The 7,731-nt window shown below is 38.7% G+C and overlaps 1 non-coding gene across 1 annotated transcript; it reads left to right on the top strand.

The window, feature by feature from the left end:
* Window positions 1–3,714: 3,714 nt before the first annotated feature.
* Window positions 3,715–3,821, top strand: LOC126685205 (small nucleolar RNA R71). The gene has a single exon (XR_007643317.1). It is a non-coding gene; the product is annotated as a small nucleolar RNA R71 (small nucleolar RNA).
* The last annotated feature ends 3,910 nt before the right edge of the window (window positions 3,822–7,731 follow it).

Genomic DNA, 7,731 nt, shown 5'->3' on the forward strand with positions numbered 1-7,731 from the left:
CAAAGTCTTTTGCATCGCGAAATAGCGTAGGCCAAAAGAATCCGCACTCTAGCACACGAGCGGCGGTCCTAGATGTACCATAGTGACCCGCATAGTCCGACGAATGGCATTGACTAAGTATAGGCATCATCTCATGTAGTGGTACACATCTCCTCAAAATCCCATCTCCACACACCTTGAAGAGGTACGGTTCCTCCCATAGAAATCGTTTAGCATCGCTCAAGAACTTCTTCCTTTGGTGGTAAGTCAAGTCCGGTGGTATTATTTCGGAAGATAAATAGTTTGCAATATCCGCATACCATGGCGTTTCTACTTCCGAAAGTACCATCAACATCTCATCCAGAAACGTTTCATTAATCTCTACGCCACTTATAATTGGTTCCGGAATTTCTAACCTTAACAAGTGGTCGGCGACGACGTTCTCCATTCCTTTCTTGTCGCGAATTTCGATGTCGAACTCTTGCATAAGAAGCACCCATCGGATTAGTCTCGATTTAGCATCTTGCTTTGCAAAAGTATCGAAGGGCCGCATGGTCCTTATAGATGATAACCTTAGAGCAAAGTAAGTACGACCGAAATTTATCCAATGCGAACACCACCGCAAGCATCTCTTTTTCGGTGGTAGTGTAATTGAGTTGAGCACCCGTCAATGTTCGGCTCGCATAGTAAACCACATGAAGCTTTTTCTCCTTTCGTTGCCCCAATACGCACCCAAGTGCTATATCGCTTGCATCACACATGAGTTCGAAAGGAAGAGTCCAATCGGGTGATGAAATAATTGGGGTCGAGATAAGAGCTTCCTTCAACCTAGAAAAAGCAACAAGGAAATCATTAGTAAATTCATATGGAATATCTTTAACAAGCAGATTAGTTAAAGGACGAGCAATGGAAGAGAAATTTTTGATAAATCGTCGATAAAACCCGGCGTGCCCTAAGAAGGCACGAACTCCTTTTACGGTAGTTGGTGGTGGTAATTTCTCGATGATTTCCGTTTTTGCTCTATCTACTTCAATGCCGTCCTTGGAGATTTTATGTCCCAAGACAATTCCTTCCTCTACCATGAAATGGCACTTCTCCCAATTCAAAACTAGATTGGTCTCCTCACACCGGGCCAACACTCGTTCAAGATTATTCAAGCACATATCAAAAGAGTCCCCGAATACTGAAAAATCATCCATGAAGACCATCATAATATCTTCAATCATATCAGCGAAGATGGAGGTCATACATCGTTGAAATGTTGCCGGTGCATTACAAAGACCAAATGGCATCCTCCGGTAAGCAAATGTTCCATAAGGACATGTGAAAGTTGTTTTCTCTTGGTCATCCGGGAAGATAAGAATTTGATTGTACCCGAAATATCCATCGAGAAAACAATAATAAGCGTGGCCCGCTACCCGCTCCAACATTTGATCGATAAATGGTAATGGAAAATGGTCCTTCCTCGTCTCCGTATTTAACTTGCGGTAGTCAATACAAACAAGCCATCCCATTACCGTCCTAGTGGAAATTTGCTCACCCTTCTCGTTTTCAATCACCGTCATTCCCCCTTTCTTTGGAACGCATTGAATGGGACTAACCCACGCACTATTGGATATGGGGTATATAATTCCGGCGTCGAGAAGTTTTACTATCTCTTTGTGCACAACCTCCTTCATATTTGGATTCAAGCGCCGTTGTCTTTGAGCCGATGCTCTTGACTCATTTTCTAGGTGGATCTTGTGCATGACCACCGATGGAATAATTCCTCGGATGTCCGAAATTTGCCAACCGATCGCCAATATATGTTGCTTCACCACTTTGACAACTCTCGCTTCTTGTGTTTCCGACAAGTTGTTTGAGATGATGATGGGAAGTGTCATGTTGTCGCCTAAAAATGCATATCGTAAGTGAGATGGTAACGTTTTAAGCTCAACCTTTGGTGGAGAAATAGAAGAAGGTGGTGTCACGCTTTCTCTTCTAATCAAATTTTTGGCTCTCGGCTCATCTTCTTTGGAATATTCTTCCCCGGTGGTTTCATGTGTCTCATCGGAATGGAATATGACTTTTGAAACTGGGAAAAGTTCTTCCACGATTCCATCAATCATATCCAATTTCATGCATTCTACCTCCTCAAAAGTGTTGCGCATAATCCTTTTCATATCAAACTCCACTTTGTCATCATCGATACGCAGAGTGAGTCGTCCGGCGTGCACATCTATCAATGCTCTCCCCGTGTTCATGAAGGGACGCCCAAGAATCATAGGGCATGTTTTATCCGCCGCATAGTCAAGTACCACAAAATCCACCGGAAAGATGAATTTGTCTACTTTGACTAGAACATCTTCTACCACTCCGTATGGCTTTTTGAGTGAATGGTCCGCCAATTGAAGCATCATCGATGTTTGCTTCAATGTTTGATCACCAAAAATATCCCTGAAAAGAAACAAAGGCATTAGATTGATACTTGCCCCTAAATCACATAGACAATTAATTGAATTTAAATCGCCTATTTTGCATGGAATTGTAAACCTCCCTGGGTCCTTAAGCTTGGTGGGCAAGTCACTAAGGATGAGTGAGCTACAATTTTCCGTTAGGGAAATTGTGCCTTTGTCGTCCCAACTCCGTTTCTTCGTTATGATTTCTTTGAGAAACTTCGCGTATTGAGGCATCTCACGCAAAGCATCCGCAAAGCTTATGTTGATTTGGAGTTTCTTGAAAATTTCCAGAAATTTATGGAATTTTTGGTTGTCCGGCGTCTTCTTTAATCGTCCCGGGAAAGGGACCTTCGGCACAAATGGAGGAGGAGGTGGCGGTTTAACATATGGAAGTTCGGTTACTTTCTCCTCATTTGTTCCCATTGTTAGATCGATCGCTTTCTCTTTACTTGCATGTGGATCATGAAGTTCTTTCCCGCTTCGGAGTTCAATAGCTTTGACTTGCTCCCTTGGATTTGATTCCGTTGTAGACGGTAAACCCCCTTGAGCTCTATTTTGAAGCGAGATGGCAAGTTGAGAAATTTGAGTCTCGAGATGGTGATTGACGGAAGCTTGGTTCTTAAAACCGGTTCTAACTTCCTCAATAAGCTTGTCAATTTTTCTCCCCTCATCCGTATTCCGATTTTGAAAACCGGGTGGGTGTTGTGGTCGGTAGTTGTTGAAGTTGCCTTGGTTTTGTGGACCACGGTTTCCTCCTTGGAAATTTGCTCCTCCCATATTTGGGTTGGCATTGGCTTGACCCGAATTGTCCCTCCATGAAAAGTTAGGATGATTCCTCCACCCCGGATTATAGGTGTTGGAATATGGGTCATTGCCTTGCCTTTGCCCATTGACATAGTTGACTTGCTCATTTGAGTTTTGATGTAGGACGGGGCAATCCATTCCCAAATGATCGTGCTCATCACAAGTCTCGCAACCCATTTGAACTACCGCAAGTTGAGCATTCCTTTGATTTGCTTGTTGTTTGTACATCTCGAGTTGTGCTAGAAGTGTCGCATTCTTCGCTTTCATTGCTTCAAATTCTTGGGTTTGCTCGAGGGTCATTATACCCTTTTAAGGTGGTTGCCTCAACCGCTCGGTTGACCAAGAACAACTATTTGTAGCAAGTTCCTCTAGCAAGTTATTGGCCTCATCATAAGTTTTCTTCATAAGTGATCCTCCCGATGCCGCATCAATCGTTGCCCGTGTACCCTCATTAGTACCATTGTAGAAAATAGAGACAAGATGCTCCCTTCCTAGATGATGATGCGGACAATTTCTTTGAAGCTCTTTGAAGCGTTCCCAAGCTTGGTATAGAGATTCACCATGTAATTGCAGAAAATCTATAATTTGCTTGGTCATCCTCGCCGTTTTGCCCATAGAGAAATACTTATTGAGAAAAGCTTGTGCCAATTGCTTCCATGTTGTGATTGAGGTGCTTGGAAGTGATTGAATCCAATTCCTCGCCTTATCCCTCAAAGAGAAAGGGATAAGACGAAGCTTGATTTGATCCTCCGTCACATTATGGATTTTGAATGTGTTGCATACCTTCGTGAATTTTGAAAGATGAGCGTTTGGATCCTAGCGTTCCAACCCATAAAATTGGCAACGACATTTAAGTAGTTGAATCGTTCCCGGCTTGATTTCAAAATTGTTAGCGAGGATATGAGGTGCAAAACATCCATAGTTGGCGTTGTCCACGTTGGGTAAGAAGAATTCACCCAAGGTACGTCTTTCGGGAAGAGGGACAACCCTCTCGTTTGGCCTATTAAGAGCTAGGCCATCATGTGGTGGTGGAACAATCCCCTCATGATTCAACGGAGGGTTACGGTCGTCCTCCATTGTTTTGGATTTCCGCGCTGTTTTTCGGATACTTCTTTCGAAGGATGTTAAATCTTGGTGAAACGGTTCTAGCGGTTTTTTGGCACGTCGTGTATTAGGCATACACTAACCAAACTCCTGCGCAAACACAAACAAGAAAACCAACGTACAATCCAAGAATCACAAAGTATAAAAATAACTAAAATTAAATAAAACTAACTCAATCTAAGAATAAGATATTTTTAATTAATTTAATTGCAATTGTTGCCCGGCAACGGCGCCAAAAACTTGTTGGCAAATAATCGCAAGTGTACGATATCGCGCAAGTAATATAACTTGGAAGACCAAGTATCGATCCCACAAGGAACAATGAATTAAACAACTAATTTCTAATATTCTTTAATTGGCTAGTAGAAAAATAAATGGATTTGTGTAAACTAAATAAAATCTAATTTTAAATCAACTTCGAGTAAAAAAATATGAATTTAAACAAATAAATTAAGGTTTAAACAATAATGAGAAAAAGCTCAAGGATTGATAATTCCAAATAAACTAGTAAAAGAATGGATTAAAATTTATCTAGTGATTTTATTATGAATCGAGCTATTCTAATGCACCGAATCCCGCTCTCTCAAGCCTCAAAGATTCAAATAAAATCACAACCTAATTAACTAATCAATTATTAACTTGCTCTCACAATATTAAAATTGAATTAAAGAACTAAATTGTAATTATGAAGCAAACTCAACGACTACCTAAATTCCAACCCGCTCTCACGGCGTTTTCCTCTAAGTTTTTAATTACCTATGTCTATTTAATTAACAATCTCTCAATTAGTTAATTAAACACAAAATCATGAACTAAGTGATCAAATTAATTCAAGCATTAATCTTAGTAATTAAAACACAATTTTACTCACTTAATAAATCCTAATCCAATTCGAAAACTAATCTAAGTGTTCATATCAATCCCCGAACAAAGGATTTAGTTACGCATGCTTAAGCTTAAATTAAACAAAGAAGAAGATGAAGAATTAAACATAATTAGAACAATAAATACCGGAGTTGTCAATTTCGGAAGAATCGTCTAGATTAAACTTGAAATCTTCACAATCGTTCTTTGCAGAAACTAATAATAAACTACTTATAAACTGCTGAGAAACAGAAGCTAAAACGCTATTTTAAGAGAACGAAAATAAAACTAACGTATTCTAATTTTTTAAAACTAGTCTATTACAAGGTCTTTATATAGTGGAGGAAGCTCTGGAATCTTCTAAGTCGATTGACGAATCGAATTTGAAATAGGAGTTTCGATTGGAGTCGTAAAAGGAGATTAAGTCCAAGTCCAATTCTGATTAGGCAAATTTCACCTCTTTCTCGTTCGTACCTCTCTTTCCCGTTCGGGAATTAAGCCAAATTCTCAAGGTTCTCGTTCGTACCTTGGCTTCCCGTTCGAAAAAACCTTGACCGAGAGAAAATTCTCGTTTGCCCCTCCTTGGTTTCGAACGCAACTTTCACCTTTTCACTTGAGTCTCGTTCGAGAATGGCTTTCTCGTTCGAGACTCAAGCTTTTTCTTCATGGTTCCCGTTCGAGAATTGTGTTTTTCGAACGGGAACAGCTCTTTACTGCGCAAGTTTCGTTCGAGAATTCTTGATCCCTTTTTACGACGTTAATTCCTTCGTCCGCAAGCAACGCTTTTACTCCAACGCTCAATCCATAATTAATTAGCTCCAAATACTCGATTTTCACCTAATTTTCACTGAAACACTAACAAACACTATCAAACATAAAAATGTCAAATAATCTATAAAATTAATACTAAACGTGATAAAAACCGAGTAAAATCGAGCCTAATTATAGGAGTAAAATACTCCTATCAAGTAACTCGGTGTAGCACAGCTCTCGGACTCTGGATATGGTCAAAGTGTGGTCAGTGGTAACTCGGTGTAGCTCAGCTCTCGGGACCAGGCCTATTAGATTATGTTTATTATTTAGAATTGTGGATTAGGGTTCCAACTATTATTCGTAATATCGTTATAAAATGATTTAAACGGTTTTAAAGGTTTTCCACTTGATAAATGTAAATAGTGGTATAAACTCATCTTAGTATATCTGACCCCGTTGTTTTCCCAATTTTCCCCAGGGTTATGATCTGAGAGGGTCTAGTGATCTCCGTATTTATTTTCCTCGGAGGTTTCATTTATTTTAGTAAAACTATCAAATTGTTTTATTCTTAGACCGCTGTAGTTGACTAGACGTCTTTATTTTTATTATAGTTGTTTGTCGGATTGGTCCGACTGGATATATTTCTTTGGCATGTTTATACTGTTTACTCTGTTTACTTTTATGCAATATTGGAAAACTCGTTGTTGAACGAGTATTTTTAATATTAAAGGTTGAATATTATAACTGCTAGAATTAGACTGAAGTCTCGGTTGCCCCCGATCATTGTTTTCTTGCAGGTTTATTATAATTATATGTTAACCGAAAGGCTAGCTACGGGTTTTGGTATTACATTACCCGTACCCTAGCGCCGGTCACGATTCATGAAAATGGGTCGTCACAATTTGTTTCGTAATGTTTGTAAACGTTTGGATTTGTTTCGTAAAGTTTCAAACGTTAGGTTTTGCTTCGTAACGTTTGGCTTAAATTGCTAAAAAGGTAAAACGCTTGGATTTGTTTTGTAACGTTTGTGTTTGGCTTAAATTGCTAAAAAGGTGACACATTTGGATTTGTTTCGTAACGTTTGTAAACGTATGGCTTAAATTACTAAAAAGATGAAACGTTTAGATTTGTTTTGTAACGTTTAAAGCGTTTGGTTTTGTTTCGTAATGTTTGTAAACGTTTGGCTTAAATCGCTAAAAAGGGGAAACATTTGGATTTATTTCGAAACGTTCGTAAACGTTTTGCTTAAATTGCCATAAAGGTGAAAAATTTGAATTTGTTTCATAACCTTTGTAAACGTTTGGCTTAAATCGCTAAAAACGTGAAACGTTTGGATGTGTTTCCTACGTTTGTAAACGTTTGGCTTAAATCACTAAAGAGGTGAACGTTTTAAATTTGTTTCGTAATGTTTGTAAACGTTTGGCTTAAATTGTTAAAAGGTAAAACGGTTGGATTTGTTTTGTAACATTTGTAAACGTTTGGCTTAAATTGCTAAAAAGGTGAAACGCTTGGATTTGTTTCGTAACATTTGTAAACGTTTAGCTTAAACTTTTAAAAAGGTGAAACACTTGGTTTGTTTCGTAATGTTTGTAAACGTTTGGCTTAAATTGCTAAAATGCGAAACGTTTGGATTTCTTTCGTAACGTTTTAAATATTTAGTTTTGTTTCGTAACGTTTGTAAACGTTTGGTTTAAATCGCTAAAGAAATGAAACATTTGGATTTGTTCGTAATGTTTGTAAATGTTTGGCTTATATCACTAAAAAGGTGAAACGTTTGGATTTGTTTCGT

Source organism: Mercurialis annua, linkage group LG5, assembly GCF_937616625.2.
Source record: "Mercurialis annua linkage group LG5, ddMerAnnu1.2, whole genome shotgun sequence".
NCBI lineage: Eukaryota > Viridiplantae > Streptophyta > Magnoliopsida > Malpighiales > Euphorbiaceae > Mercurialis > Mercurialis annua.